Here is a 21,810-nt window from a genome sequence, read left to right as displayed (position 1 = left end):
TGGACATCAAGCTGAACAAAGCTTGTCCTTTCTCTAGTTTCCACAAACACTATACTCCCTCCTGTGTTTTATGATGTTTAATTGGAAATCTGAGGTGTTCCAGAAAAGCATCCCATCGTGTACCGCAGCGCCTCCCGAAAGCCTCACTGCCAACACTTCCCAAGGCCCATTTGCCAGATGGACAACTTTTCCCACTTCATATTGGCCCTGCTATGGCCCAGCTCTCACACTTCCTCCAGCTGGGGAGCAACTCCATGTGGTCAGTCTGTCCCAGGGAGCCCCAGCATTAGAGTGGACAAAAATACCACTGACCTATAAATACATACACCCATTTTGGTTGATTTGAATGGAATTGGCTACATCTTGATATAGCATTCAAATAGACTTATTCCCTTTACACGGAGTTACAGACTTTTGGAGCAAGACACAGCTGCAAAGGTGGTCAGCTTCCTCATTTTGCAGTGTGAGAAACTGGAGCCTCACTGGCCAATATTCGCAGCCACTTTCAGCTCCTTAGGGCCATAACATTGCCCAGAGTTTCAGGTTCTTGACTTCTGATTTCACTGTTTCACACTGCTAGAAAAAAAAAAAAATCAGGAGCCCCTTTTCCATTAGAGAGAGAGAGCAGGATGACCCCTCTATCCCCTGCCCCAATCTGTCTGGGTCAGAAGGATCCAGGACTAGAATATGCAAATGGAAGAGAGACTTCAGGCTTTTTAAAAAGGTTGAAATGAAAGGAGATGAGTTTTTAAATATCAGAGAGAAGAGTGAACTCTTAGCGTTCAAACCAAGAAGTCGAACATCATTGCTGTGACTTTTCTTGATTGTCTCGTAAATCTGCCTAAAGCTTTTGTGACCATAAGGATGACCTCAATTTGGGGGACACTGGCCTGGGATCCATGATTTTGAAGATTTGTTCCAGGAGTTGTCCTCTGACTTTGTTCAATCTTTGGGAATTACCTTAACCTTCTTGTGACCTGATCCTTTCTGGAAAGGCAGATAATATTACTTGCCTTAGTACAATGCCTTTTTAAAAAAATCTCTGAGATTCCCAGGCAGGAGCTGTGTTTTTGTCTAGAGGGAAAAATGAGAGTTTGCCCCTTCAGCAACATGTAGATGATTATCTGAGACCAGCCATGTAATTAAGTTTATTTTTACGTGTGCTTAGTACTTTTCAGTTGAACAAAATACAATTACCCCAAGAATGTTTTACCTTTAAGCATGTTTTATCTTAAGACATTAAAAATCGTGTCTCACAGGAGAAACTGCCCTTGGAGAAGGAAATTTGAAATTATAGACAAAATTAGCCATCCCCTTTGCGTACGGTTCTGACATGTTCTTGGGACATCTCTCTCCTCTGTGTGCATATAACAGAAAGTACAACATGTCTTTCTGGCCACTGCTATGTTGTCCCTTGAGCAAGTTAGGGTAACATTAGCTTATTTGCAAGTCAATATGCTGGTGCTGATGCCTCCAGATTCTACACCTCAGTTCTGGTCTTGCTAGTGAGAGTTTTGCTTGAATTCCAACTGCCTGCTGGGTCTCCACTTGAGTATTTCACAGCCAACGGCATCTCAAAATGTCCTGAGTGGGGTTCATTATTCTCTTCCCTTTCCCCCATACCAAGTGGTCCTCTGCTCCAGTTGTTCATCCAAGCTTGACATTCATTCTAGGTCATTCCCTTTCTCTCACTTGGCATTTTCAATCAGTCAGAAAGTCTGATCAATGTATCTAAAGTTTTTCTCTCCTTCTTCCCACATCACCGTCTTTGCTCAGGCCCTAATCACCTCTCATTTGAACTACTGTTAATTATTGGTCCAACAAATATTTGGTAAGGATATACTGTAGCCAGGCACTGTTCTGGGAACTGGGGATACAATTAACAAACAAAATATACAAAGATCCCTGGCCCTGAAGGGTTTACATGTTAGTAGAGGAAGGGAGAAGGCTGATAATAAGAACACAATAAATGAGTAAATTACATAGCCAATAAAAAAAATAATAATTCCAATGGAAAAAAGTAGGGTGGGAGTGTAGGGAGGGAGGGAGTAGGGGAGGCTGCAGTTTGCTATTTTGAACAGGGTGTTTGGAGTAAGACTCTTTGAGAAGATAACATTTGAGCAAAGACATGAAGGGGCAAACCATGCAGTTATCTGCATGGGAGATACCATGCCAGGACAAGGGGAAAGAGCCTAACATGGGAGAGTGGCTAGTGAGTTCAAGAAGGATCCAGAAGATCAGCACAACCGGAGCTGAGGAAGGGAGGGGAGGTGGTCAGAAATTAGGTCAGTGTCCATGACACGAACTTCAGCTTCCTCAGAGCAGAATCAGTAGTCATCGCTAGGATTTGAGCAGAGGAATGACGGCACTGGATACATGTTTTAGAAGGATCATTTTGGCTGCCACATTGAGAGCAGACTTAGGGAGATCAGGAGAGAGGTGGAGACCAGGCAGAAGGCTGTCGTAATGATGCAGGTGAGAGATGCTGGTGGCTGGGACAGGGTTGTAGCAGTGGAGCTGGTGAGAAACAGCAGATTCTGGAAATACTTTGAAAGTCAAGCCAGTGGAATTTCTGGAAGGACTATAAGGACTGCTTGGTTATGGTAAGAGAAGTAGTGGGGTCAGGGATAGGGAGATAATCTACCTGAGTGGTGGACCCACCCCTGGTTCTCCCTGTCCAGAACCCCTCCTCGGAATCCATCCTCCCGCCAGAGCAAGCTTTCCAAACTGCAAACCTGATCCTGTCCCTCCTCCCTCAAAATCTTTGGCAGCTCCCTTTACCTACAGCCCCTTCATTTACTACAGGAGGCCTTTTGTGATATGGCCCTGTCTTTATTCTCCAACTTCATTTCCTATGGCCCTACCTTAGAACAATTCCAAACCACCCAGGGGAGTCTCCATGCAGCATGCTAGATAGTGATTCTGGGTCTTAGATAGGGTGTTTCATGTTTTCTTACTTTGCTCCTGAAACCCCCTTCTGCACTGACTTGTCTGATGGATGGGAATTCAATTGCCAGTCATACCTCCGACAACATCTCGGAGCCCTCTAGAAGGAGGGCTGAGTATACCCGCGGTTTCCTGCACACGCTTCCCCGTAACAATCATCACACCATGCAGAACCGTCTGCCTCTTGTAACTGAACATAAGCTCCTCTCGCCCCCTCCGCAAATACTTTGCACATTGCCAGGCACATAAAGTCATACCAGTCCCGAAGCGTTTGCTGCTCTGATGGCGAAGCTCAGAGACTAGGTTCGCATAAATCTAAATCAAGCCAAATTTCTCCCCAGTCCCTCGGTCTCCACTGGAAACCAAGAGCTCAGATGCAGGGAGGACATCGTGTAGCTAATGACTCCTGCCTCCACTCAGGTTCTGTCTACATCACCTCACCCAGCCTGGGCTCCAAGCACCCTGGATATTCCACAGTGAGTCACACACGTTTTACAGTATCCTCTCCTGAACGTAAGAAAACAAAGCCACAAAGGGCATTTTCTCTCGGTGGTCCTGGAGGCTGGCCTGTGTGGGGTATGGCGGTGGCGATCCCAGCCCAGGGGGACAGCAAAGGGACACCCCGTCATGGCTGATGTAGGTCCGGGTTGCCTTTGTGGACGAAGCCTGGGCGAGGCAGATGGGGCCATTTCGTAAGCTTTCTATTCAAAGAAAATGAGGAACAGAATCAAAAGAGGTTTTGGACACAAACGCTAAATGGAACAGAGCAGATGTAGGAAGCGTCAAGCTGGGCCTTTCGGGAGGGGAAAATGAAATGAGAACCCAAACAAGGCATTCCCCCCACAGTGAAATAAAGACACCAATGCAGCATTACACTGTCTGTGTGGCTCTCACGACAGGGGCTCTGGGACCCCAGCCAGGTGCACAGGGCCATGGCCTGGGCAGCTGAACGGTGCCAAGACCATTTGCCGGAAGACAATGGGGCCTCAGCCTGTTACCCAGACAGCCCAGCAAATGTGCCTGGGAGCGCGGAGCCTCAGAGTGGCTACATCAGCGGCAGCTTGGCAACCTCACGTTCTTCTTCGTTCTTCAGAAGGATAGAAGGGCAGGGGGGAGAGGGAGGGGACGTCTTGGCAAGGGCAGTGGGTTGGGGGCCTTAAAGAATCTCAAATGCCCCGTGACTCTCTAAGTCTCTGGTAAATTACCTTTTATTAGCTTGTTAAGCCTCAGCGGCCTGGAATTGTCTCCTTAAAACTCAGCCATCTGGTCCCCTCCTGTCTGTAATTCTGACCACACGCACAAAAAAAGAGTTTAATTTCGGCAAAGGATTGTTCTTTCCTTAAAAAAAAAAAAAAAAAACAACAGGATGGGAACTGGAGAGGGGGAAATGAATGATGAGGACGGGCAGTTTCAGACGTGGTGACAGGAAAAGGTGGGTATTTCTGAAACAGAACCCCAGGACAAGCACTGTTAAGTTCTGGTGACTGAAGTCAGGACAATTAGCACCTCAGTCAGAACACTGTGGAAAGATAAATAAACACGTATCAAGCCACATTTAAATGCAAGGGGCTGAGCTAGGCGCTGTGAAAGGGAAAAAGAAAAAGAGTCCCTGCAGGCAAAAAAGACAGGAGGGAAAATTTAAATAACAACTTAAGGGAAAACTCAGCTCAGGGAATGTTGGGAGATGGATGGTACAGGCTAGAAGTTCCAGAGTCCTTGGGGGGAGGGTTCAAGTGCTGTGAGCTGAAACGTTTCAGCAGAGGGAAAAGGAATTAAGGGAGGTGGAAAATTCCTACAGAAGTATCAAGTTTATCTTCCTTCCCAAACAGACATCCTTTCCACGGCATACAACTTCTTTTCAAACCTTTCCCTAGCAAGTATCCATTACCTCACACATTGACCCTTGTATTTATTTATTTTTCTCCTCAGCAGAGAGCCGAGATCTGGCTTTCTTTAACTCCCTTTTTCTTTGTTTTCCTTTCCAGACAAGAAAATTTCACCCAACCCCTCTTCAGACTTGAAGACAACCACCAACAGCCCTGGGATCCTCTCCTCTGCAGACCAACCATCCTTCCCTCTTTCCCGCACCATCCGCTGGCCATTCTAGTCAGGGAACGCTCCTGCCCAAAGGCGGTGCCCAGCCCTCAGCGCAGCACCCTGGGTGTATTCCAGTCAACCATCTTGTGACCTTACGTTGTCATTCTCTGAACATGATTCACGACTGATACAGCCTAATGTTGCCTCAGGTTTCAGCCACCATGTTGCATTGTAAGTAAGTAGCAAATGTGTGGTCAACCAAAAAACCCTTTTGTACCTAAACTTGCTGCTAAGCCAGGTGTCCCCGGTTGAGCTGCATGTCAAGGATGGCTGATTTGGAGAGGAGGTGCAGGCATTCTGATGAGGGGAGAAGATCGGGCAATAAGGCCGGTCAAGGAACACTGAATAGCTACCAGCTATCAAAATGGACTTTGATGCCGTAGTAATTAAAATGGATTTATACCAGCACGAATACAGCCAAACAGAACAGAGAAACAGAGCCATGGAAATTAAGTATTTGTTAAAGATTTCCTTTCAGATAAGTGGGGCAGGTATGGACTTTTCAGTATGTGGTATTAGGAAACCATTTGTCTGAAACGATGATTCAGTGCATTCCTATCAATCATTACATATCCAAATTAATTTCAGATATACTAAGTGTCAAGATGTTATATAAATATAAATACTATGTGATAGTAATATTATATATATATATATATATATATGAAAAAGATAGCTTTTTAATTAAGGGGGAAATCTCCTTAAAAAAAAAAAGACTTAAAACCCCAAAGTGTGATTTAAAGTGTTCTATAAAGCAGATGGTATTAGTTTATCTAGTTGTTCAATGATCCAGCTTCCCTCGTCCTCACCAAGACGGGTAACAGGTCTAGGGCCTGTGAGCAGGTTGGGCTGTAAAAAGTCAGGATGACTTTCTTGGGAGATAAAACTAGGTAGCATTCTTAAAGTAGTATAAATATACACAGTATTATTTTTATTTGAACTTCCCAGATTGCAAGTCTGTTTCTAAATGTGCTACTAAGAATATCTATACATATAATGTAAATATAAATATATGATGTGAATTTACATACATATATTAAAAAATATATACATATGATGTTCTACTAGGACAGAAAAGTGTCAGAGACCTCCAAGGCCCTTGTGCGGTATCACATTTACATAGAACACTCACTTTCTCAAAACCCTATCCAAATGTTTCTTACAGGAAGGCTGCCACCTGGCTCAGAGCAGCTGAGGGACTCGGGAGAAATGACCTGGATGCAGAAGATGGTGAGCCAGTGTTCCGGAGGAGTGGGAGGATGCTAGCATGTGGTAGGAGCTCTGAGAAAGGTGAAATGAAGAGATGACTGAATAAACAGACGAATGGGCCTCGAAGCAAGTAAGGACCCACCACCAGGCCTTGAGAAACCACAGACATCACAGCCTCAATCCTACCGGCATGTGACAAGTGGTCATTGGGCTCTGTGTGTTGTCTTAGTTCACTTTTCTATCCGTCAAGCTGTCCCCTATGATAATACGGTCTGTGCTGGCTGCAGCTCACCTAGAGAGAAATAATTCCAGGGCGCCTGGGTGGCTCAGTCGGTTTAGTGTCTGCCTTCAGCTCAGGTCATGATCCCAGAGTCCTGGGATCAAGTCCCGTATTGGGCTCCCTGCTCAGCAGGGAGTCTGCTTCTGCTGTGCTCCCTGCTTGTGCTCTCTCTCTCAAGTAAATAAGTAATATCTCTAAAAAAAAAATGATCCTAATTTCAAACACAGAGGCAATTGGAAGTGCAACTTGTAAACTGAGCAAGAAAAACATCATGGGATATAATTATATAAATAATTTTATGCTGTCTCCTGCTGTCCCATTATAACCCTGCCTCTGGAAGAAAAACTTGATGACCCCTCTGACTTGTTTCGTCAGAAGAAGCCTCGGGAAGAGATCCAGCATAACAATAATTAAACGTGTCTAGTCGTAGGTAATAAATGTTAAATTTGAGTGAACATTAAACCTTGACTCCCCAGCCAGGACCTACTGTGAGTAGCCTGGCATGAAGGGGTCTCCTCTTGCTTTCCTGCCTGTGGCTGGTCTCCCCCCCCCCCCCCGCCCCGTGGCACCCTGCCCCAGCTGGTCAACCAGGACCCGAGCAGGAAGAGGGTCAGGGGTACTGGAAAGTTCTTGCTCAAGTGGTACTGCTCTTAGAGGGCTCACCCTCTTTGCACCTACAGATACTTGAAACTGACTCTCTCATGAACCATTTTGCCCTCTGGCCATAGAGAACATATTTCACACTCTCAAAACAACCCTCTCGGAGCACCTCTCACTCATCTCCTTTAGATGGGACTCAGCAATAAATTACTCTCTCCAACCAACTCTCCTTACGTGTTCTGATGTCCCTCTTGACCTTTTTATACCCCCGATCTGTGGGAATAGCTCTTGGGTGAGAAGCTCAAGACTTGTATAACCAGTTTTCAGATATTTCCTTTAAAAAACAGATGCTTCTCTGTCTCACAACTAATTTTGGTATTGGATACTTTTCTCAGAGCCTTGCCTAAATATTTCAAGTTAACGTATTTCTATACTAGTTGATCTAATGTAACTTTTTGTCTCAAATTGATGGCTCTGATTCTATGGCTAACTGGAGACCCCACTGGGAAAATCTGTTGATTAATCTTAATATGAATGTATAAAAAGTCACAGGGCAAGGATTTTGGAAAGAATCATCTGTTTAACTTGTTTTTGGCAGTTGGCCTCCAAAATGGCCCCGAGTGCTCCCTGCATCCTGGTATGCACACCTTCTGCATTGTGCCACTCTGTCCACACTGTGTGAGGGTTGGTCTGGGTGACCAACAGAATATAGAGAGTGATGGAACGTTACATCTGAGATTAGGTTAGAAGATACCTTGGCTTCTGTCTTTCTTGTTTTCTTCCTCATGTAGATATTCCCTCTGGGGGAAGCCACGTTGTGAGCAGCCCCACAGGGTCCCACATAGGAAGGGAACTGAAGCCTCTTGCCAACAGCTGTGGGAATGAACTTAGAAGTGGATCTTCCGACCCCTGTTAAGCCTTCAAAGACTGCAGTTCTAGCCTATAGGTTGACTGAAACTTGGTTTAAGAGATCCCAACCAGAACCCCCCAGCTAAGAACCTTGACCTTCAGAAACTATGAAATATAACGTTTGTTGTTTTACATTTCTGGTTGATTGATTGATTTTAAAGATTTTTATTTATTTATTTGACAGAGAGAGGGAGAGACACAGAGAGCACAAGCAGGAGGAGAAGTAGACAGGGAGAGGGAGAAGCTCTCTTCTCAGTGGAGTGCCTGATTCAGGGCTCGATCCCAGGACCTTAGGATCATGACCTGAGCCGAAGGCAGACACTTAACCAACTGAGCCGCCCAGGCGCCCCCACTGCTGATTTTTTAAATAACGTCTCTTCTTACCGTTCCTGAGATATTAGGCTGCTAGGTTTTAGGGTAATTTGTTAGGCAGCAAATATTTAGATAACTAAAACTGTCTAAACAGTTGGACTAACAGTTTTTTACACTTGCAAAACATTTTCACACAGATATTACATTTACCAACATAACTAAATTCCTCTTTGTATTCTAAGTCAATCATAAAAATAAAATGCAACTTGGAGAATTCATTTTGTCAAAATATTTATTTTGGGATTTTGTTTTTAAAACAAGCAGGCTAATTAGGTATAATCTAAATATTATTTAATCTATAAAGTTCAATTTCCAAGTTTTCAGAAATATTTGGATTGTATAAAAAAGATACATCTGTGAAATTAGAGCTTAGAGATTCAGACAGGACTTGGAAATGTTGTCTGAATTATCATGCTTGTTCTGGACATCTCTGCACCCTAGCAGTCCCACACACATCACAGTGTTTATTGTTTAACAATCTCTAGAAAAGGAAATGGGGACAGGGTGAGGAGCTATGGGGAAAAGAAGCAACATTTTGCCATCTTTGCAGAAGTACAGTCCTTCATAAGTAACAAAATTGTTTCATGTTCAAAATGCTCTTTGCTCTTATTTTCATTATGTTCTGCAGGTAAGTGAGGTGTAACAGCCATTTAAGATCTGGAGAACTGAGGCAGAGACTGGAGGAAGGGGCTTTCAGGAGATGGTGTAACGAGTATGGGAAGGGGGAAAGATGGCTGACCTAGGTCTTATCTAATGGACGATGGGTTGGTTTTGTTCCAGGTTCAGGGGCCTGAGAACTTGATAATGTATTTGACTCTCCATAGTTATAAACAAGTTTCATATTTTATCAATACTAAAGCAGATGGAAATATCAGCCCTAAAAAAATGTGTGAGGGAGTGGGGACTTAATTTAGAATATACTATTTCATCAGCAGCAAAGAGACAAATACTAGGTACTATGTAGGAAAACTAACATGGCTCATTAGACCAAAAATATGTTCCAGAAGCAATCCTTAGGGTAGGTAGAAGGAAATATACAAGAGCTCCCCTTCCGCTTTCTACCTCTGAGACTCTGCTCATTCTGTTCCTTCTACCTAGAACACTCTTCCATACCCCCTACTGCTTATCTGCTCTTCTGGTCTCAGTATGAACATCCTTCCTCCAGGAAGTGTTCCCCCACTGTTCTAGACTGGGTTATGTGCTCCTCCCAGGTGCTCTGTCATGTGGACACTTCCACAGTCAGGGAAATTATTACACTAAATTAGACACTGATTATTTTTCTTTTTGTGGAACTCGAATGACTAGGTCAGAGGCCAAGTCTGCATTGCTCATTATTGCACAGCAGGGGCCTAACCCTGTGCCTGGCACATAGTGGGTCCTTAATACGTATTTGTTCAAAAGTAACTAGTTTCCAGGAAATACCACCAGGGAAACTGAGTCCCCTATGTGATATGGGAAATTACCTTGTTGCCTCCATACATACTATCTGGCAAGCTGTTCCAGAATTCATGGAACAGAAAGGCTCATGACCAAATTATAATGCTAAAATACATGGTATATGGATTCAATTTAAAATGCAGTGAGAAGCAAGGGGAAAGAGGAGAGTTGGTTAACGGACTTAGGATAAAGCGCAAGACTGGACCACACTACCTGAACCCTGGGTCACACAAGAGTTGAAGGTTCTCTCTCTCTCTCTCTCTCCCTTCTTCCCTCCTCCTTTTCCCGTCCATTCCCCACTTCCTCCTTCTCTGCCATAGAAGCTTTCCCTGCTGACTAGAGGTGAGGTTTGAGCCAAAGGGACGCACAGGTAGGAGGTATGTGGGGCCACCCCACACTTGTTATATCAGACAGTTGCAGGACAATGAATTACTCCTGGCCGCCGCTGGAATTCACCATGATCTCCTGAGCAGTTGCTGCTTTTGCCTAAATATTTTGAGTGGTAGATAGACAGGTGGAGCCGGAATGGGTGTCTCCAATGACTGCACACTTTAAGACCTCATGAATTTGATTGCCTACTGTGCCTTCTGTATATTCAGAGGTCCATGAATATTGGTGTCCCTTGGGCCTTCCATTGCTCACCATCCGTGTGCAGCACGTGCACGCTCGACTCTGTCTGTGTCTAACCTGTCTCACAGAGATTTATTCTCTCACATTTCTGAAGCTGGGTTGGTTCCTTTTGTCGTCTCTGACCCATGCCTGTCTCCTAGCTTCTGGTGGTTGCTGGCAATCCTGGGTGATCCTTGGCTTGTAGGCACATTAATCTCTGCCTCTGTTTTCACATGGCCTTCTTCTCTGGACACTAGCCATTGGATTTAGGGCCCACCCTAATCTAGAATGACCTTATTTTGACAACTTATATCTGCAAATACCCTATTTCCAAAAAAGGTCACATTCACAGGTACTTGGTGAACGTGAATTTTGGGGGTGGGCGCTACACAATGCCATCTAATACCTAATAGATCTTATGGGTTTCACCCTTCCTATGTATATGCTTATCTTCCACAGCAGAACTGAATGTCCTCGAATACTGTAAAAATTACACCTTCTACCTGGAAACAAATCTATTATACATGATGGTTCTGCTTCCTTCACTTGAAGGCATCTCCTGGCTGCAACCAGACAGCTGCTGATTGCTAACAGCAAAAAAGCAAGCTCACAGCCTTCTCTTTTCCGTCTTTGAGGGCAGCTCCCATAGCAGGGTTCTGGTATGAGGCTGTGGGCTCACTTCCGTGCATGTAAGCCTGAGCTATCCCTAGGAGCTGCCCCTGGCCAGGGACCGTGCCTGGAGATCTCACTGCAGCAAGGGTCACGGGCCTGCTGCTGGGGAGCCCAACTGCGTCTCGGCTTCCCAGAGCTCATGGCACCTCTCCCACAGGCCACCTCCTCCAGGGCTGAGCTGCTCCTGGTCAAGACCTGAGTAGGGACTTCAGACCTCTCGAGGGAAGCAGAGAAAATTTTCTCTTTGTGGTATCTTGCCTGTGGAAAATAAATACTGCCCAACATTTGTCAGAGTCTACTAAAATTAGAATTGAGAAAAGAGCTTATTTCTAGATGTCTAAAAATAGGGATATTTAACTATATATACAGAAGTAGATGTGAAATTACATAAGATCACTGTAATTTTTAGAAGCCTCTCGTAGGATATCACTCCTTCCTATGACCCCACCACACTAGGTATAGACCTCCAGAGTAGCATTTATTACATTCACTGCAGGGACCATGTACTCCTTGGGGTGGGGTATACTTTTTGCTTTTCTTTACTTGGCACATTGTCTGGTATTTGCAGACTGTTAGTAAATGTTTGTTGAACAACTACCCAACTGAATTAATTGGTGAATTTTTCAACTTATAAATGAAGCTATCTGATCATCCGCATGATTTATCTAAATGAGGGACTTCTGTTCTCATTTAGGTTCAGTAATGTTAAGCTTTCGTTGTTTTTTTTTTTTTTTTCCCCTCCTATCTAGTGATGGATGTAGTCTTGCTTCACTGATTTTCTATATAACCTCTGGGTGACCCTAAATGAGACCTTACCTATCTGGTACTTTATCTGGTCAAAATTCCTTGCGTGGTTATCATTCCTCTCTCTCTTGACTCGCAGGAGGGTTAACTGACAGAGTAGGTATTTAATCCCTGAAATCAGTCTCTCCAGATTCTTAATCATTTGACTCTGCTGGGTCTGACTTCCTTCCAGGTCCAAGGTACAAGCCTCTGGAACCATACTTGACCTCAGCAGCCCAGGCGAGAGTTGCACAGACTCCCCTGTGAGGTATAGGAGTCTTCAGCTCTGATGACGACCTGTTTATGTTGATGGATGTGCCGTCACTGGAAGCCCAGCAAAGGAGGGTTGTAAGCTAATGCAGCCTCTGCGGCCACCTCAACGTATGGCCGTAGAGTCTTTTCCTCTGTAGACAGTGCCCACTCATTTAGCCATGTTGAGAGATTATTATGGGGAGAAATGCAAAGCCCATTAATTCCCATTTAGTTGCCAGCATGTAATTTGAAGCCGGGGCCCAGCCTATTGGAGAGAAGGGAATACCTGAATGGTAGAAACGTCAAAGGAAAGGCTGGCCAATGATGACATCATCTCCCGAGTATGAAATGTAGGCCATCGGCTTCAAAAGGCCTGCAGGCTGCCTGAGTGCATGGGGCAAATGGGGTCAGCTTCTTCCTTGGGTGAAATTTTGACCTGGCCAAAATGAGACCCGCTGGGAAGGGAATTGACACTTTTTGTCCCTACGGTCATGGGTAGTGCCAGAGGTAAGGAGAGGGGGTCCTCCAGCCAGCACTGCTCAGTCGTCTGGGTCCAGTTTATGATGAGTGTCCCCAGGTGGACATGCTTCATGTGTCTTCTCTCGCTCCGTCCCCCCAGTGATGCTGTGATGGAGATTTTCATAATTTTTCTGATGAAGAAACTGAGACTTTCAGAAGATCTTCTCAAGATCGTACAGCTACTAAGCAGCAGAGTGGAGATGTAAGCCAGCCCGACCTGGCAGCGCCTGAGAACCAGGAAGGGGGCTGCAGGAGATGGTTCGTCCCTGCTCCAACCATGTGGCCTCAGCGACATGTGATCTGGCTTTATGGCCATAACCTCTGAAGCAACTCTTCAACCTTACTTCTGGCTCTTCCAGGGGAAACTGGCATCCTCACACTGTTTTTGCCTCCTCACAAATATTTATTATTGACTATGTGAAAGTATATTTTCAAAGAGTTAAAGGCATGACACTCATAAAAATATAGAATGAACATGTGCCAAAAATGCATTCAACGACTGAGAGAGCTAGCATGAAAGTAAAGATGGTTCCAAAAGCATTTTGAAGAACTAGATATTTATAGACATTTTGGAGGGAAAAAAAGGAATTAAAATTCGTGGATTAGGTATAAAACTGGCTAATGTCCCAGGGAACCATAAAATCATGACCCCGAGGTTATCTTCTCTACCTATCTGTAAAGATATCTACTAGGATCTATTTTCTATTTTCATGGAACCTCACAGTAGTGGCTGATTCTGATCAGTTAATGGCAAAGCCAAATGCAAATACATTTCATTAGATCGGTGGGTGCCCAAGGTTTGCTGCACATCAGAATCACTTGGGGAGATTTTGTACATCTTGACGCCCAAGGTTGTACCTGCATCAGTTTCTTATTGTACACAATTACCACAAACACAGGGGCTTAAGGCAACACGACTTTATTCTTTTACAATTCTGGAGGTCAGAAGTGTCACAGGGGCTCCCAGGGCTGTCCTCCCTCTGGAGGCTCGAGGCAGAGTCCACTCTTTGCCTGCTCCAGGTTCTAGAAGCCACTTGTACTGCCTGTCTTGTGGCTCCTTCCTCCATCTTCAAAGCCAACAGAGGAGGCTCTCCTTCCTCTTCTCTCACCTCTGCGTCCATTTTCTCCAGTCTGATCCTCCTGCCTCCCTTTTGTCAGGGCATTGTGCTGATATTGAGCCCACCTGGATAATCCAGGATCCTCTCCCCATCTCAAGACCCTTCACTTAATCACAACTACAAAATCTCTTTTACCACGTAAGGTAACATAGTCACAGGATCTGAGGATTGGGTTGTGGACATCTTTGGGTGTGGGGCATGATTCAGCTCCTCACATCAGCCCCTATCATTAAATCAGAATGCCTGGGAGTAGGAGTCAGGCATCCATAGTTTTGAAGATCCACAGATATCTCCAACGTGAAGCCAAGTTTAAAAACCACTGCCCTAAATAATTATATAATCTTTGGGTGACCCTGTTAAACAGTGCTCTGATACAACATTGAGAGGACATGCTCTTGGTGTTGCTTTATTTCTAAGTTTACAATCATTTTTCTTAGCAAATGAATAAACATATCAAATAATTCTCAAATTAAAAAGCTCCACTTTGATTAACATCTGCAATCACTTCTTTGTTTTGTTCGACCTTGGACGAGATGCTGCTCTCACTGACTGTGTAAACTTGGCAAGCTGCTGTTGTCTTTCACCCTTCTGCAAAATGGAGCAAATGTAACTCATTTCTGTCAGAATGGTGGTGACAGTGGAGGAAGGTGTAAGCTAAGTGACTGAAATGCCATCTGTAAATACGACTGCACACATGCCCGTGTTCGGCTGCTGGAGGACGAGCTGGTGTCAGGTTTCCACAGCCAAGAATCATGCTCAGTGGACCACAAAAGACTGAGGCTTGTAAATGCTGTTCAAATAACTGAAATGAAAATAACACACATGCTCCCCCACCCACCTTCTATCCTTCAATTACATCTAATGGCTGAAAGCAAACAGAGGGGAGCTGTGAAAGCAGTTAGTGGCCGCATACCTGGGAACCTTGGTAAAGCTCCAAAAACATAAAATATCTTGCAGTAAACCTATCATCGGTATGAGTTTACTGCATTTCGACCGGTGCTGATCCCGGAGCCTCAGGGTAAACTTTTCACAACAAGAAGAAACTGGTGTTGATTTTCAACACAAACACACAAGTTCATTACAGTAGCTCTTGTCTTTTAATTGAAACAAGAGGATCTTTCTGAGGTTTGCAACCATCTGCAAGATATACCCAGAGGCCTTGAAAGGTCTGAAGAATGCTTCTTGGGCTTGCAGAAGGGGAAGATAAGACTCTCAAGGGCTGCTACATAGACATTTGGGGAAAAAGGAATTCTAAAATAAGATTACTAGATTAGATACAAAACTGGTTACTGTCCTACAGACAATGAAATCAAGACCTTGAGGTCATCCTTCTCTACCAAATAGGAATCTATAAAATACCATGGGGCATCCCCACTTCGAGTAACATTCCCAGGTGACATCCCCATTTTTGGACTCTGTTCTGTTCACGTGGGCAAACCTTGCTCTCTTTCAATAGGACTCAACCTGGCTGGCAAGCTTCACCGGTTCCCTGCCACTAGACCAGACTGAAAATCACCACTTGAATGAGCCATGGATCAGGTTTCCTCAGGCAGGCACTGGTTTTTAGATCTCCTTCAGACAGTAGAACCAATTTTCCAAATGAAATCATACGCCAATGTAAATGTGACAAAATGGAGAAGCTGTTACGTTAACAGTTGCCACCACGGTGCTTCTTACAAAAGGACACACCATTGATCCCAATTATCTGCCCACTGCATATTTTTCAATCCACCTACTTGCTAAAATATGTGTGTAACTAGAAAATCAATACTTTCAGTGCTTTTGTTGTCATCCACAGACATCTGCTGAGCAGTAAAAAAAAGTTGTCATTGGACCTACTTGTTCCCAGCTGAGGTCAAACGAGGCGACGCTCTGCCTTTTTCTTTGGGCTCTCAAACTGTCAACACATTGTCCTTTTAGAGATCTACTTAGTGCCACATATTTTTTTTTTCATTTTTGTGCTTTTGTTGGTGATTTTGCTTTACGATATCCCCCAAGCATAGTGCCGAAGTGCTGTCTATGGTCCAAAGGCCAGGAAGCCTGTGGTGTGTCTCGCAGAGAAAATGTATGTGTCATGTACATTTCATTCAGGCTCCAGTTACGGTGCTATTGGCCATGAATCACTAATGAATCAACGAAATTTCTGAAACAAGGTGTCTTTAAAGAAAACTGCACATCAAAGTTACGCCATCAACTGGTTGAAAAATGTGACCAGAGGCTTTTAAGAACCTAACCCTGTATTTCTCTGGGGAGGAGCGGCTGGGCACTCCCTAATGCAGAGCGCACGAGGATTTTACAGAACATAACCAACAACTGCGGATAGCAAGAATCAGCTGGGTCTGTGGAAAAATATCTGGATGACGGCTTCAGGTAGGCAGTGATACTCCAGGGGCCTAGGCAGACATGAGCTAGTTCCCAGGAGGATGGAGTAGATGAAGGAAAGAAGAGAGGAAGGGAAAGAGTCATCAGTGGGGACATTTTGCAGCTCTGTTTCAGTAAAGGGCCAAGAGAGCAGAGCCCAGCAATGGGGAGCCTGAAATGAGGTTACAGAACAGGAGAGCCTACTGTAGGCTTCTCGATGTCTTGCCATGTTGGGTGCACGGTGACTCTCTCCCTGTGACATCCAGTTCTTTCTTAGTCTACTGTGCTCACATATGCTTCTCATGGCTGGGGTTTTTGGGTTTTGTTTTATTCTTTTCCCCCAAAGAAATCAGGTAGTTTCTGGTCTTCAGCAAAGTGATGCAGAACCTGGTAAGGAGGCAGGATGTCACTCAGCAGAAAGAACTGTGACACTGGAAACCCTCCACGGGTCTGAAGACATCGTGGGGAGAACATTGCAGAAGTGAAGTCTTGGGAATCGAATTGGCAATTTTAGCTGAATTGCAAAGGGCTGGGAGGGCCTGAGGGACGCCTGGGACACCCATGGAACTGCTCTGTTAGGGCCAGGACAGGATGCAGAGCCTTGTCTAAATGCACTCGCCCCTGCCACCCTTCAGAACAGAGCATGCAAAGGCTGGACCTGAAATCGAACCAACAAGCACAATTCTTTCTTGGACATGTGCCTGGTATATTCCCTGATTGAGTCCCTAGGAAAGCATCACCCGGGATTGAGCTTGACCTGTCTTCTTAGTTGGTTTTTCACCAGGATCATAGGATTGTGCCCAGAGCACAGCCTGGGGCTGGAAAGGTTTGGAGCTCCCTACGGATAAACGCAGCTGTGTAGCAGCGGAGTCCAAATCCTCACTTGTCTTCATGCTTCCCTGTGGAATTCTGCTCGTAATCAGGCTCCCCACTGACCTGGCTTCTTTCCTGGAGGATGGAGCTTTTAATCAAATGAAACCAGCCTCTTGAACATTCCGGCAAACTTGAGCAGGCAGTGATTTCCCCTGACTCCACACATGTGCCAGAAATGCTCTTGCCACTTAAACCCTTGAATTTCTCAGCAGTGGGCTGAGGGGAGCAAGTACTGGCGAAGAGAACTTGCCCCGGTAGCCAGAGGACTCCTCTGGACGCTCCACAGCTGGGAGGCTACTGTGCTGCCTGCTTGTCCAAAGCCAAGGATTTGCTGGGCCGACCTGAGTCTTCCCTCCAGGCTCACCTGGTCTGTCTGCTTCTGCTCTGGGCTCGGGGATCCAATGACCCGGGACCTTCTTGTTCCATCTCGTGAGCCCAGAGCATACGCCGGCTGAATATGCCTGCATCCCAAGCGTTTTTGTACTCCCCTTATCTCACGTTTTTTCCCCTTACTGATTTTGTCAAGGCTGAGACCTAGTTTCCCCTTTGGCCTTATGGGTAGACAAATCAGAGATTCTAAAGCTCTGTGACAGGGAAAACTTGCTACACATAAATGTGTTGGATGTAGGCGGTAACAGAAAAGAAAAGATTATTATTCCAAACGTGGTGGTAAGATGCCAGGATCTGCGAGAAAGTCTTCCTGCAGAATTTCAGGGAAGTGCAGCATCTGTGTCTTTTGATAATAGGAACTGTACAGATGATACAGTCCATGATTAGGTCCTTTCTGTAAAATAGCCATTAGGCCGTCTGTTCGACCTAGAGGGCTGTGTAATTCAGGCAAAATCATCTGACCCACAGACCCGAATAAACATGGACTGGAAGGGACCCAGATTCTTAAGATTGATATGTAGTCTAGTTAAAAGATTTGACAATAAAATGTCAATGTCTCTCTCACGTCTCTTCCTTTCCACCCCAGCCCCATCCGATGGGGTGAGTGTGTGGTGGTGGAAGTAGGGTGTCCTGCAGCCCGGGTGGTGTGGTGACAGGTGCAATCACCTCCTCATCTAGAGGGAAACAGTGGGTTTGGAGGCCAGGCTCCATGGGGCTAGGGGCCGGGACCCTCAGCCCATCACCTTCCTGCAAAGGAGACGCGGTTTTCATGGATGTCAGATCCTATCTGGTTGAGCGGGTCCTGGACAAGGTAGATGAAGGCACCCGTGGGATTCTTCACTGTTTTCTACCAAACACACTTGGTTTTTCCTCGAAACCTCTCATCTAGCAAAGACTCCCTAAGCACAAACGGTGGCCAAGCATTGTGTGGTCCAGAGTGGCCTGTCTGCTCCTGGATCAGGCTTGCTTGCTCGGCTGCCTGTCTGTGCGGGCAGCGCCAGGCCCACTGAACAGAGCAGTGGTCTTCGGTATCTTGGTCTGAGGCAAAGGCATGCCTTCTGGGACTGGTCAGAGAAAAGTAACTTCTTCTTCTCTGTCCATGCCTGTCAGGGAGGAAGACCTCCCTTTGATGTTAGGTCACTTTTCATCACTTTTGCTTGAACTAATGCAATTTCTAGTCCCCCTGCTGCCCATTTCCAACACAGCCTACACACCACTGTCAGATTTCTCTTCCTTAAATATGCCTCAGACGGTCATCCCTGCCCTGCTCAAAAAGCTCCAAATAGTTCCCACTGCCTACAGAGAGAACGGCACACTGCTTAGCCTGTCACCAGAGTTCCCTACAATATGGCCCTAGCCTAGTGTTTTTCCAAACCCATCTCCTCCTTGCACCTTCCTTTTCAGTCGGTTTTCTGTAGGATGCCTCACACACCCTTTTCCCCGTGCCTTGGCTTATAAATTGTTCCTTCAGTACTGGGATGCCTCCCACACTCCCTTCACTCCATAAAAATCCTCCTCACTCTTCAAGAATCTGTTCTTTCTCCAAGTAATTCTTAATTAGTTCAGCCCAGAGTGACATCTTTCATTGTTTTGAATTTACTAAGTCAATTATATGCGTTCATTTGGTGTTCCTGGTTCTTTCCAAACTTATCCCACCAATAAGAGACTGGGTGCTGGCAACTGTATGGCCATGGCAATGGAATATTCTCTGAACCACTCCCCTTCTCCCTTTTTAAAGGGCAGGCATGGTCTGGAGTAGGAAGCTGAGGAGGAACAGAAATGTTCTCAAGTTAAAGAATACCTAGCATTTGCCCTGAGATAGCGGGGGTTTCCTAAATGGGCAAGGCTGTTACACTTAGCAATGGAATTCTTTACTGTTTTCTGTCAAATACACTTTGTTTTCTTAAAGCAAAGGGTTTAGTATTCTATCCTTTATCTGTAAAGCTGATGCCATGTCCTCGTCTCAGTCCCCCTGGGAGCATGCTTCTGCCTGGTGTTCTGGTCATGAACCTCACTGAGCCATTCATGCACACCTACCCAGGTGCCCCCAGCAAGATCTCATTTTTATAGCATGGCCAGCCAACATCTGGACACTATGCTGTGGAAATGAGCCAAACTGGCTCCTCACTCTGGACTCAAGCCTACGGCCTTGACTTCATCAATGCATTAGCCGACATAAATGAGCAAGGCAGCCCCAGAGCACTGTGGAATTGATACAGGATAAAGCCTTTATAGGTTGTGAAGGGTGATTCTGTCCTTCCCAGCACCGCGGCATGAGAAAGCCTCTTGAAGTGAGTTCAGAGAATCTGTAAGAGTCCCTTGATTACAAGTCTGAATGCCTGCTGTCTGATACTTCATTAAGTCTTGATACGCCTGCGAAAAGCACTTTGTTTTTAGTGATGGTTTCCTCACCATTAAATTAAAGTTTTGTTTTGTTTTAATAGTCTTTTGGGTCTCCTCAAGCTCTAGCTTCTATGCACCTGAATCAGCTTTGTGTCGAAGGCTGTACTAAATGACCTCTTAAGACATCTTCCAACACTGTGACCCATGAGACTTGTTATAATTGCTCCTGCAGAAAGAACATGCATTTGTGAAAATCACTTTTCCACAGTTTTTCTGTGCTTATAGTTTTATGCTTGTTTGACTGTTTCTCTCATTTGAAATTGTATGTAATAGTTTTTCAGAATTGCCAATGCTGTTGGTATCAGTCAAGATCCTTGATTGTAAGCAATAGAAATTAAGTCTGGCTAACTTTGTATGAAAAAGAATCCATTGGAAGATTCTTCGAGATGTCATAGATTCAGCTCTATGAACAGAGAACTAGATGACAAAAAGGGCATGTAATGAAGAAGGTGACTCAATTTTCAATGTTTGACCACTGCCGGCTTTTAGGTCCCCACCCTTCTTCCCTACATCTGGGCAGCCCAGTTAAGACCTGTGGATGTTTCATGTTGCCATTGGCAGCCAAGATTCTCAATTAGTACAGCCTCAGCCTCTGGCCCAGTGCATAGCCCCAACCCAGCTCCACCCCCTTCCCACCATCGAAGCTCCATGCTCCATCCCCACCCCAAGCCTTCTGGTCACCTTCTCATCAAACACAGAGTAAGCCTTCCCTTGCTGGGAATCCCAGCTTCTTGTGAATACTACATACATTTTATTCCTATTCATTGGTGGGTGTGTTGTGTCTTCTCTCTTGACATACAAAGAAATCCCTGGGTGGGAGATGATGCTCACCTCCCTGGAGATTGATTGAAACAGGGAAGCTGGACAAATGAACCAGAATCCTGGATAAGCCACAGGACTCAGCTGAGCACAGGTGGCTGCCTCTGCCAGCTCTTGATGCTGCCATAGCTTCCGGGAATAATTGACAAACTGACCCCGAATCTTTGTGTCATGTCCCTTACATTCAAAATTCTGGGTGAGAGAATTATATTGTCTGAGCCTAGGCACATGCCATCCTGGCTGCCAGGGGCAGAAGGGACTCTTTTCCTTTTCTAGTTATGGGCAAACAGATTTAAAGCTTCTGGGCAGGAGACACGGTGAGATGAAATGAAACAACTTTCTGATTCAAAACTCAAAGTTGGAAATTCTTCGACTTTGAGACTGAACAGATCTCTATAAATAAATTTTAAAAACTTGCAGCAATCATGTTCTTGCATGTTCTTTTTTTTTAATTGAGGTAAAATTCATATAACATAAAATTCACCATTTTAACTATTTTAAAGCATGTAATTCAGTGTTGCTTTTTTTTTGACATTCACAATGTTGTGCAACCATTGCCATTATCTAATTTCAGAATATTTTTATCACTTGAAAAAGAAATCCTTTTCTCATGAAGCAGTCACTCCCCATTCCCCCCTCCTCCCGTCCCCTGGAAACCACTCATTGGCTTTCTGTCTGCAGGCTTGTCTATTCTGGATACTTCATATAAATGGAATCATGTAGTATGTGGTTTTTTTGTGTCTGGCTTCTTTCACTTAGCACAGTATTTTCCAAGGTTCATCACTGGTGCAGCATACACCAGTATTTCATTCTTTTTATGGCTGAATAATATTCCATTGTATGAACACATCACACCTTGTTTATCCATTCATCAATTGATGGGCATTTGGGCTATTTCCACTTTCTGACTATTATAAATAATGTTGCTCTGACCATTTTTGTATGAGTTTTTATGTGCACATGTCTTCAGTTCTGTTGAGTATATATACCCGGGGTGGGGGGGGGGATTTCTGGGTTTTATGGTCGCTTCATGTTTAGCGTTTTGAAGAGCTGAGAAGCTTATCTGCAGTGGCCGCACCATTTTACCTTTCTACCAACAATGTATGATTTCTGATTTCTCCACATCCTCACCACTACCTGTTATTGTCTGTGGTTTGACTA

General features: G+C 44.9%; 2 long non-coding RNA genes across 5 annotated transcripts in view; one reads left to right on the top strand and one right to left on the bottom strand.

Annotated features, from left to right (window-relative positions):
* Nucleotides 1-21,139, top strand: part of LOC123800914 (uncharacterized) — an 81,663-nt gene extending 60,524 nt beyond the window's left edge. The window contains exons 2-5 of one of the 2 annotated variants that reach the window (XR_015721985.1): nt 4,932-5,214; nt 6,209-6,382; nt 12,108-12,262; nt 12,786-21,139. This is a non-coding gene — a long non-coding RNA (uncharacterized LOC123800914). Of the gene's footprint in view, nt 1-4,931; nt 5,215-6,208; nt 8,632-12,107; nt 12,263-12,785 lie in introns of those variants that run through there. The other variant, XR_015721984.1, reaches the window with a different exon arrangement.
* The window catches only part of LOC148107642 (uncharacterized), a 123,732-nt gene that overhangs the window by 78,662 nt on the left and 23,260 nt on the right, over nt 1-21,810 (bottom strand). The window lies entirely within an intron of this gene.

This window comes from Ursus americanus, chromosome 27 (genome assembly GCF_024610735.1).
Source record: "Ursus americanus isolate L20-20 chromosome 27, mUrsAme1.1.p, whole genome shotgun sequence".
Classification (NCBI taxonomy): Eukaryota; Metazoa; Chordata; class Mammalia; order Carnivora; family Ursidae; genus Ursus; species Ursus americanus.
The sequence above is the reverse complement of the archived record's forward strand: the minus strand, read 5'-3'. Positions and strand labels throughout refer to the sequence as shown.